The sequence below is a fragment of the Phaseolus vulgaris genome, chromosome 7 (genome assembly GCF_051622355.1).
Source record: "Phaseolus vulgaris cultivar YP4 chromosome 7, ASM5162235v1, whole genome shotgun sequence".
NCBI lineage: Eukaryota > Viridiplantae > Streptophyta > Magnoliopsida > Fabales > Fabaceae > Phaseolus > Phaseolus vulgaris.
Window position 1 is genome coordinate 43,294,746 of NC_143504.1, and position 11,917 is coordinate 43,306,662.

The window sequence follows — 11,917 nt, forward strand, 5'->3', positions numbered from 1 at the left end:
CGCTTAACACCCTCCCCTCGTAAACTCATGATTAAAGCAGGGGCAACCTTGAGTTTATTGCGAACTCGAAAAAGGTGGCTCTTGACACAGGCTTGGTGAGCAGATCCGCAACTTGGCAGCGGGCTGGAATGTGGAAAAGCTGAACCTGCTGAGTTTGAACGTTGTCCCTAACAAAGTGGAGACCTAACCCAAAGTGTTTAGATTTACAATGCATTACAGGATTAACACTAAGAAGAACAACACCCAGATTGTCAGAATAAATTCTAGGAATGGATGTGGGTATGTGAAGTTCGTGAAGAAGCGACCGGAGCCAGAGAAGTTCAACCATGACAACAACGACGACACGATATTCAGCTTCAGTGCTGCTGCGGGAAACGCATTTCTGCTTGTGGGTGGACCAAGCGATAAGGTTGGAACCAAGATAAACACAGAACCCTGTGGTGGACTTGCGATCATCAAGGTCTGCAGCCCAGTCTGCATCAGCAAAAGCGAGGATGAACAGTGCCTGCAAGATAGCGTAGGATACGCTTAACAACTTGCCAGTGATGATTTTGGGGAGCATGCATGAACTGAGCAACTTTGTTGACCGAGTAGGAGAGTTCAGAACGAGTGACAAGAAGATACTGGAGAGTACCAACGACCGACTGATAGAGAGTGGGATCATGAAAGGCAATGGACGAGTTTTGTTGGAGACGAACAATGGAGATCATTGGTGTAGGTTGCAGGTTGGAGGAGATCATGGTGGTTTTATGAAGAAGCTCACGAATATACTGTGACTGAGACAGATGCATGTCTCCCGTTGTAGTACGTGTAACTTGGATCCCTAGAAAATGATGTAGATCACCAAGGTCTTTCAAGGCAAAGCAAGAATTGAGGCTGGAAATGAGCGTAGTGATGGCAAAGAGAGACGACCCAGTAATGAGAATGTCATCTACATAAACAAGAACAAGAAGAGTGTGTGAAGGAGTAAAACGAACAAATAAGGAGGTATCACTCTTAGTAGGTGAGAAGCCAAGGGTATGTAATGTATGACTTAGCTTGAGAAACCAGGAGCGAGGGGCTTGTTTCAACCTGTAGATAGCTTTGTGAAGCTGACATACAAGATGTGGATTTGCATAAATGAATCCAGGTGGTTGTTGCATGTAAACACATTCACTTAGATCACGGTTAAGGAATGCATTGTTAACATCAACTTGACGGACAGGCCATCTTGAAGTAACAACATGGGCGAGCACAAGGCGTACGGTAGTGTGACGAACCACAGGGCTAAAGGTCTCAGCATAGTCAAGTTCGTGCGTTTGATGAAAACCTTTGGCCATTAGAGAAATGAGCCGTATGCATTTAGCTTAGTTTTAAAGACCCATTTGCACCCAACCAGCGATGCATTGGGAGTGATGAGAATAAAAAAGATGTTGTTAATAGGAAGAATGGACAAGGGCAAAATCATTTAAAGTTCTTCTTATTAGTCTTTTCAAAAGATGAGGTCCAAGCCCAAAGCCCAAGCCCAAGAAGGCCAAAGCCCAAGAAGCCCAAGTCCAAACCATGAGGGGCAAGGCCAAACATTAAATAAAAGAGCATCATTTGAATTAATTTTGTATAGTTGAAGGAGGTGTCAATATTAAATAAGAAGTGTGAATAGTTAGGGGGGGGGGGGTGTAGACGCATTTTAGGAGGTGCTGAAAATAGGAAGTGGATCACACTTACTTCATGACTAGGTGGCACCAATTTGCATTTGAATTTGGAGGGAACTTTGAGTTTCATTTGTGTTTCATTTCAGCCCTCTTCTATTATAAATAGAGAGGTTGGGCTCTTGTAAATTGAGATTTGGATAATTGATATAGAGAAACTCTACTCATTTTGAGAGAGCCTTTTGTGAGATTTTGATCTCCTTAGCATAGTCTCATCTTGTGAGCTTTTGGAGAGCTTCAAGTGGCGGCTTCCTTCACTCATCTTGGGACTCCATCACCAAGTGGCGTGATCATTCTCCTAATCCATTCCAGCCGGTTCTTCAACCATCTAAGTTCCATTTCTTTCATCTCCTTGCTGTTTTCATTCGTAATCTAGAGTTCTTTAAGTGTTCTTCATCTTTTTCACCGATTATTTTGTGTCCTATGTGTTGCCTTAAGATTATGTTCGGTTCATCTTATTCATTTGTTATTTTCAATCGGTGCAACTTGTTCTAGATTCAATTCTGTCCAGTTTGATATATTACATGTAGCATTTGTGTTTCTATTTGTGTTCTTGATTAGTTCTTGCTTTCCTTTCAATTTCGCCAAGTGTTTGTGATAAGGACATGGCACTCATTGTTCAATGAGTTTGGCCTCTCTCTTGGATGGCATTATCCTCCATTGAGATGACCTTAAGCCTCCTTAATTGTTGTGTATCTTGTTAGTGTCAATCCAACTCATATCAGGGAGGGAGAGTAGTTAAGGTCCAAGTGTTATTAGAAAGCAAAGCATTGTATTCATCTTGCATAGCAGTGGACCAAAGCGGGGAAACAAGAGCAGTTTTAACAGAAGAAGGAATATGAGGAACGTCAGGGAGAGAAGTGAGATACACCTTTGGTTTGTGAGTACCAACTTTTGCACGAGTGACCATCAGAAGGACGTTGGTTGTGGTGGAGGCAGGGATCGGTGCAGTGGCAGCAGGAGGAGTAGCAGGAGGAGCATGGAACGACAAAACGGTGAGAGAAGGAATAGAAGGAACAGTAGGCAAGGTATCACCTGAAGAAACAACAAAGGGACGCGTTTGTGCATTATAGGGGAATTGGGTTTCATTGAAGATAACATTGCAAGAAATAATAGTTTTGTCATCTGCAGTTAGGAAAATATAACCAACATGGTGAAGACTATAGCCAAGGAACAAACAACACTGAGAATGAAAAGCAAATTTACGTGTGTTATAGGGGCGAAGGTTAGGATAACAAGCGCGACCAAAAACCTTAAAGTGAGCGTAATTAGGTGTGGTGTGAAAGAGTTTATGATAAGGCGTGTCCCCTTGTATAATAGGAGAGGGAAGAACATTAATGATATGAACAAAAGAAATAAAAGCCTCAACCCAAAATTTTAAGGGAAGGTTAGCGTGGGCAAGCAAAGCTAAACCCATATCCACAGTATATGTTGCTTTCTTTCCACAAAACCATTTTGTTGGTGCGTGTAAGGTCACGTTAGACGATGATGTATACCATGTTGTTAAAGAAAAGGAGTTAAGGAAAGAAATTCACGTGCATTATCAGTTTGCAAATTACAGATTTTATGGCCAGTTTGATTTTCAACCAGAACTTTAAACTTTTTGAAAGCATGCGAAACTTGAGACTTGGTATGCAGAACATAAATCCATGTAAATTTGGTAAAAGCATCAAGAAAAGACACATAATATCTGTCTCCATTAGAAGCAGGCACAAAAGCTGGTCCCCAAATACCAGTATATACAAGCTGTAAGGGAGCAGCATAAACAATTAAAGTAGTGGGATATGGAAACTGATGACACTTAGCACGCGCACAGGCAGCACAAAAATGAAGATCAGGTTTTACAGAGATATTACAAGACGAAAGAATTTGCTTTAAGGATTTAAAATGACAATGACCAAAGCGTTGATGCCAAAGGTTGATAGTAGCACTATTTCCAGTGAAAGAAAGAGAATTAGCAGAGTAGTGTGAGGAAGACTTTAAGCCAGGAAAAGTGTACAGGCCATCTTTAAGAGTTCCTTGAAGAAGGACTTGCTTCGTATCCTGATGTACCTTAAGGTATTTAAAGTATATTTGTTCACTCAATTTAATGTGTTTCACTCATTCATTTAATACATTTATTTTCGCATGCAGTCCAACATGCAATCGTAAAATTATGAGTGCGGTTATTATGTTATACAGTGGATGTTGACTATTTTGCAAACTGCAATTACTAAAGGTTGGGATCAGGTAATACCTCAATACAATAAACACTTTAAAATTTGGGGTTTATTATTCATGCACTAATTCAAAAAATTTCAAATGTCACAGTTGTTCAATGACCAACACCCGCTAGATTCGAAAGCATTGGAGTATGTGAGAACAACATGATCAAAGTATTTTGTAACCATAAATCATTAGAATGACATACTTTTTCATATATTAACAAAATTTTTTGTATAATGTTATAATTTGTTGTATGTATTTTTTTATATTTAAATTGTGATTTTAAATGTTTTGATTTTCTGGAATTGGTATGCAGATTTGAGATTTATTAAAAAACAATTATTTTTTAAAACCAACATATAACGACAGTTCCAAGGGAACTGTCTTTAAAACTACCTACATACAACGACGGTTCCCAGGAGAACTGTCTTTAAAAGACTCTTTTTTTTTTAAATAGTAAGAGCCACTTATCACGACGGTTGACACAACCGTCGTTATAAACCTGACTTATAACGACGGTTGAAGAATGCATAATCGGGCGTTCGGCCGTTTAATTGCGATTGTGAAATCGAGCAAGTATAATTTGGGCGTTCGGCCGTTTAATTGCGATTGTGAAATCGAGCAAGTATAATTGGGCGTTCGGCTATTACTTGCGATGTTAATCGAGCAAGTGTGCTTGGCGTTCCGCCATTACTTGCGATGGTAATAGAGCAAGTGTGTTCGGCAGTCGGCCATTACTTGCGATGTTAATCGAGCAAGTGTGCTTGGCGGTCGGCCATTACTTGCGATGGTAATCGAGCAAGTGTGTTTGGCGGTCGGCAATTACTTCCGATGTTAATCGAGCAAGTGTGCTTGGCGGTCGGCCATTACTTGCGATGTTAATCGAGCAAGTGTGCTTGGCGTTCGACCATTACTTGCGATGGTAATCGAGCAAGTGTGTTCGGCAGTCGACCATTACTTGCGATGTTAATCGAGCAAGTGTGCTTGGCGGTCGGCCATTACTTGCGATGGTAATCGAGCAAGTGTGTTTGGCGGTCGGCCATTACTTGCGATGTTAATCGAGCAAGTGTGCTTGGCGGTCGGCCATTACTTGCGATGTTAATTGAGTAAGTTTGGGTAGTCGGTTTCGGCAGGATATGTCGAGGCGAGTGGTTGCAGAAGAACTTTGCCAGTATTTTGATGAAAACGCCTCGTTAAAACCTCCCTGGTTGGGTGAGGAAAGAGTGCGTGACTTTATTGATTTTAGCTGTAATAGAACTTGAGGTGCGTGGCATTCCACGTCCTCGGTACAATTTTTCCTGAAAGCCATTCTAAATGATATGCTGCCCCTTGTGCGACTTCTCGGACTCGGAAAGGCCCCTCCCAGTTGGATGAGAATTTCCCTTCATTTTTTCTCGCATCGCTACGCATTCTCTAGACGAGGTCGCCCTTCTAAAAACTCCTCGGTCGGACCTTTGTGTTGTACCGCTTGGACGCCCAGATTTTGCAAGCGGCCTCCCGAATCCTGCTTTTGTCACGAAACTCACTTACCAAGTCGAGGTTGACTGCTAGGATTTCCTCGTTTAGGGTGAGGTCGAACATTTGTCATCGTATGGTGGGCTGGGCCACCTCAACCGGGATCATGGCCTCGGTTCCGTATGTCAAGCTGTAGGGTGTTTCCTGTGTGGTAGTCTGGGGGGTGCATCTGTATGCCCAGAGTACTTCGATCAGCTCCTCGGTCCATCGGCCTTTGGCCTTGCCCAGCCTCTTTTTCACCTCGTTGAGTACGACTTTGTTGGCGGCCTTGGCCTGCCCATTAGTTTGCGGGTGTTCTACCGAGGCTGTTATAGACTTGATGCACAGGTCGTCATAGAAGGACTGTAGGCCTCGGTCAATGAACCGTCGGCCATTGTCAGTTATTATCGTGTGCGGGACGCCGAACCGGCAGACAATGCTCCTCCATACGAAGTTTTGCACATTCTTTGCCGAGATGGAGGCAAGGGGCTCGACCTCGATCCACTTGGTGAAGTAGTCGACTCCCACCAGGAGGAACTTGGTCTGCCCTTTCCCCGGGGAGAAAGGGCCGATGATGTCCATCCCCCAAATGGCGAACGGTCATGAGGAGATGATGTTGTGCAGCTCTTCCCGCCTGGTGTGGTGAAGGGGACCAAACTCTTGGCATTTGGCGCATTTCTTCACGTATTTGGCACAGTCGCCCTGTATGGTCGGCCAATAGTAGCCGGCCCTCAGAACCTTGGTGGCCATCGTCCTCGCCCCGGCGTGGTTTTCGCAGATCCTTTCATGGATCTCGGCCAGAATGTACTCGGCCCGTTTGTTGGTGATGCATTTCACAGGGGGGGCGAGTAACCTCTCTGGTATAGATCTTCGTTGATCATGGTGTACCGGGCGCATTGTTGTTTCATCACCTTTTCTTGATCGGCCTTGCATGTGCCGTCCGTGAGGTACTGGATGATGGGTGTCATCCAGTTCTCTGTCTCAGCCTCGGCCTCTTCTATAGCCAGGCATTCGGCCTCGGCCTCAGTCACACTGAGGTGTCTCAACCATATTTGTATGACTGACCTCTGGTGGCTCTTCTTCTTGGTGACCGACAACTTGGACAGGATGTTGGCCCTTTTGTTGTCCTCCCTCGGTATGTGCTCTAAGGGTGCTTTGTTGAAGCGGGCGATGCTGTTTTTGGCCGCATGGTAGTATCGCTGCAGCAGGGGCTCTTTAACCTCGAACTCTCCATTGACCTGGCCGACCATCACCTGGGAGTCGCTTCTACATGTAACTTCGCGCGCTCCCATGTCGTAGGCTAGGTTCAGCCCAACGAGCAAGGCCTCGTACTCGGCCTGGTTGTTGGTCGCTCGGAATCCGAATTGGAGAACTTGCTCCAATAAGAGGTCGCCCTGCCCCTCCAGGACGACTCCCGCTCCACAAGCTGTCTTATTTGAGGAGCCATCCACAGAGAGCGTCCACCCGCCCGAGAGGGTGGGTAGTGGTGTCAGCTCGGCCGAGAAGTCGGCCAGGCATTAGGACTTGATGGCGCCTCTCGGTTCGTAGTGTATGTCGAACTCAGAGAGCTCGACTGACCATCCTATCATCCTCCCTGCAAGATCCGGCTTAGACAAAATTTTGAAAATAGGGTAGTCGGTTCTTACAATTATGGAATGATTTTGGAAGTAGGGGTGCATCTGTCTTGCTGTGAGGACCAGGGCGAGAGCCACCTTCTCTATCATCTGGTACCGGGTCTCGGCCGAGTGGAGGGTTCGGCTGACGAAGTACATCGGTCGCTCCTCGCCCTCGGTCTCCTGTACTAGGGCAACGCTGACTGCTTCCTCCGAGACTGCTAGATATACAAGGATTGGGTGGTCGGGTCTCGGCTTCTGGATGACGGTCGGGGATGTGAGGAATTCCTTGAATTGTTTGAAGATTTCCTCGCATTGGTCGTCCCAGGAAAATTTTTTGCCCTTTCGGAGCAGCTGGACCATCGGCCTCGTCCTCTCGGCCAGGTGGGGGACGAACCGGGAGAGGACGGTCAGCCGCCCTAGGAGCTGTTGTACCTCCTTCACGCTGTTCGGACTTCTCATGTTGAGTATGGCTTGACATTTGTCAGGGTAGGCCTCTATCCCCCGGTGGGTGAGCATGAAGCCTAGGAACATCCCTCCCTCAACCCCAAAGGTACATTTTTCGGGGTTGAGCTTTATGTTGACTCCCCTTAAGGCCCTGAAGACCTCGTCCAAGTCCTTCAGATGTTGATCGAATGAGTCGGACTTCACGACTATGTCGTCAACGTACACTTCTACCGCCGGCCGATTAGGCCTTTGAAGATTTTGTCCATGAGGCGCTGGTAGGTCGCCCCTGCGTTCTTGAGGCCGAATGGCATGACCTCGTAATAGTAGTTGGCGTCGGCCGTCATGAAGGCCGTTTTCTCCTTGTCCCTGGGGTGCATGCTTATCTGGTTATAACCAGAGTAAGTGTCCAAGAAGCTCATAATTTTGTGGCCGACCGTCCCGTCTACTAGTCGATCAATGTTTGGGAGAGGGTAGGTGTCCTTCGGACATGCGCTATTGATGTTTTTGTAGTCGACGCACATCCTCCAGTTACCGTTCGGTTTGGTGACCATGACGACGTTGGCCAGCCATGTCGTGTATCGGGCCTCCCTTATGAACCCGGCCGACAGGAGCTTGCCGGCCTCCTCCTTCGCCGCGAGTCGTTTTTCGTCGCCCAAGTCCCTCTTCTTTTGGGAGATCAGGCGGGCTTCCTTGAATATTGACAATTGATGGGTGATGACATCCGAGCTCACCCCCGGCATGTCGGCTGGCATCCATGCGAACATGTCGATATTCTTTTTCAACGTGGCCTGCATGATCTCGGCCTCGGCAGCTGCCAAGGCTGTTCCTACAGCCGTGCTGTGTTCTTCGTCGAGGAGGGGGACTCTCCTCAACTCTTCTCTCGCCTCCAGCCTGTCCTCGGTCGCTCGGGGATCGAGGTCCACCAACGCCACTGTTGGCTCGATCTTCCTCGGTCGGTCCTTCTTGGGGGAGCGGTCCTTTCGGGAGGACTTCCTCACTCTGAGGGGAGAGGTGTCAGCCCTTAAAGGTTCCACCCAGAGACTCTCGGCGTAGCACTCTCGTGCTTCTTTCTGGTCTACGTGGACCATGAGAATGTCCCCTGTCCTTGAAGGGAACTTCATTGCGAGGTGAGGGGTTGATACTATGGCCATCAGCCAGTTGATGGATGGTCGACCAAGGAGGATGTTGTAGGAGGTGTTGGCGTTGATGACCAGGTATCGGATTTTGATGGTCCTGGTGTTTTTCCCCTCTCCGAAGGTGGTGTACAATTCGATGTAGCCCTTGGTACCCACCCTCTCGCCCGAGAATCCTACCACGTGGTCGTCGTATGGCATCATCTCCACCTCGGCTATCCTCATGACCTTGAAAGTTTTTCAGTAGAGGATATCTACCGAACTTCCCTGGTCCACGAGGGTCTTCCGTATGGTGAATCAGTCTTTGTCGACCGCTATCACCATCAGGTCGTCCTGCTGGCGATAGTCTACGCCTTTGAAGTCCTCGTCCGTGAAGATGATGGGTGGCATCCTCGGAATGCTACCGCGTTTACCTGATGTACCGCCCGGAGGTGCCTCTTCCGGGCGTTGTTCGTGCTTCGTCCCTTGGCGAAGGTGCCGGCTATAGTGTTGATAACCTCTCGGTTACCTCTCCTATCAGCCTCCCTGGAGGGGTCGTCCCTTCGGGGGGGGGGGGGGGGGGGGGGTCGTCCCTTGCGAGTTGTCGGTCGCCCCTGTTATCTTCGTCATTTCGGCCGCATTGGGGTGACCTCATTCGCCTGGGTGGATCAGCCCGGCGGGGTGGGTCTCGGCCATTCCTGACGAAACGGCGAAGATGCCCAGCCTGGATAAGTTCCTCGATCTTATCCTTTAGGGCCTGACACTCCTCGGTCGAGTGTCCAGCATTTTGGTGGTACTGGCACTGCTTTCTCCGGTCGACATTATTTGGGCTAGCTACCTTCCTTGGGGGAGGGATTAACTCGACGCTGAGTGCCTCGTCCAGAATCCTCCCTCTCTCGGTAGTCAGGGGTGTGTATCTTAAGAACCGGATTGGCCGGTCTCGGTTCTCCCGACGTCGGTCATTTCTTTGACTCGGCCGCCCCTGGCGGTCTTTTTCTTCCTTGTTTTTCTCTCCGCCGACCTCGGCGCGGGCTTGGTTACGGAATTCTCTTAGCTCTTCCAGCTGCATGTACTTAGCAGCTCTCTTTCTCAGCTCGTCCAGGCTGTCGGTCGGTTGCATGCACAGGTTGTCGGCAAAGGGCCCCGGACGAAGGGTCGTCAGCATGTGGTGCATGGCAACGTCCGGGATCAGATTCCGGATGCTCATTGCGACCTTACTGAACCTATCCACAAAGGTCCTCAACGACTCTCCATTCTCCTGGCGGATGCCTACCAGGGCGATGGAGGTCAGATGGTGCGGCCGGCTGGTCGCGAACTGAGTTTCAAACTTAGCGACGAGCGTGGCAAAGCTATCGATGGAGTTGGGTGGGAGTTTGGTGAACCAACTGAAGGTTGCACCCTTCAAGGAAGTGGGGAACACTCGGCACAATACGGCCTCGTCCGAGATGTAGAGACTCATATGGATGGTGTAGGCCTCCATATGCTCGTCTGGGTCGGTCGACCCGTCATACCGGTCTCGGTTGAAACCCTTCCACTTCTCAGGCAGTGGGACTTCAATGATGTTGTTGGTAAAGGGATGTCAGCGGTTCGGGTCGGCCGTCAGGGTCGTCCGGGTGGACCTCATTAGGCACGACTCGTCGCCCATCTCGGTTTCCCGGGGAGGGGGTCGGCCTCTCGTCCCCTCGGCCACATCCGGGTTGGGGGGAGAGGTGTAGGACTTGCCGACGATGTTCGTCGGTATGATAGAGGGTCCTCCCTCCCCCAGCTTCTTCTTCATTTCCTCGTTCTCCCTTCGGAGAACTTGCAGCTCTTGCTCGTTTTTCTGAGCAACCTCCTCGGCTTTTCTTCTCATCTCGGCCATCTCCCACTGTAGAGACAGCAACAGCATTGTTTGGTCGACTTCAATCATTCTTTCCATGCTTCTTGTTGAGACCATCTACTTTTTTCCTTCAGCTAGTTTCCCTCGGCCCCACGGTGGGCGCCAATTGTTCCTGCTAGGGAGATGGGACCTAGAAAACTATTGAAGTCTTCTTCTTCTTCCTTCGGTCGGGCAGGTGACCGGGTGGTGAGCTGGGATTCTTCTCGTCCTTCTGCTTCTCCTTCGACGCTCGGTCTCGGGTGGACACCGGATGGTGGGGGTACCTGCGAAGGCACTCCAACGCTCAAGTCAGTAAAGCGGGTGGTCAGCTCTCAGGTAGGTGAACAGTAACAAATGACATACCTTACTCCTTGGGATGCGTGCTATTTATATTATTCTAATGGGCCTACCTTGTTGGGCCCGTTTATCGAGGTGGATACCGTTTAGGGTTGCATTACCTAATTCTTAATGATGAATTAACTTTACTGATCTTGGTTTGAACGTTAACGGTGACAGGGGTCGGCCGTCGACCAAGTTAACCTGATGTCTGTCGGCCCTCAGCCAAGTTCTCATGGTCTTGACCATCTCGGCTAGGCCTTCTAAGGTCTCGCTCGGGTAGGTTGTCGGCCTCGTCATCCCGGCCAAGTCTCTCAGGTCTCGGCCAACTTTCCTTTGATTTTGGTCAGGTTGATCTGGTCTCGGGCAGTCAGGAGGGTCTCGGGCAGGGAGACCAGGGACCGGCCTCGCCCATACCAATATAGTGTTAAAATATTTTCTTATTTTATATACTTTTTAAATTGTCAATGAAAGGTAGAATGTAAAAGTCTATCCAGTAAAAAGAAACTGTAAAAGTTTAAAATAATATTAATGAATAGATTATTTTTTGTTTCTTTTGGAAACTACGAAAGAATATAAAGCCACCTGGTTTTGGTCCAATTCCAACTTCCAAGAGACGACATATCATCATATCCAGAAACACCATCTACAAGAAGAAATTATTCATACTTATACGTCTTAATAAAATTCCCACAGATAAAAATATTTCCATCATCATAGATGAATTCAGTGATAAGTATATGGAAAAGCTCACAGAAACGAAAACAAACTTATCTAAGAAAATTAATAGTAACAAATTAGTAGGCAATATTTCTCTCTAATCCTAAGATAATTTCCCTTCTAAATACTTTAAGAAAAAAATATTAACACATAAAACTAGTAGCCATTTTCAATTTTATTTTACTAAAAATGTTCATTCTTGCTATCAACTTTGGGATGTCAAAAGTAAAAAGATTTTGATTAAAATTCTAAAACTAATAATACGAGTAGTAACAATTTGCAAATTTATCTGTTAAAATCTAAATTACAAGTATAACTAATTTATGTTATTTATTTTTTAAATTGAGACGGCGATCAAAACTTAAAATTTGATCGTAGAAATTTTTCAAGTTAGTAGCACAGTAAAATGTTGTTTTTAAGGGAAGATGGGGATCAAGAAACAAG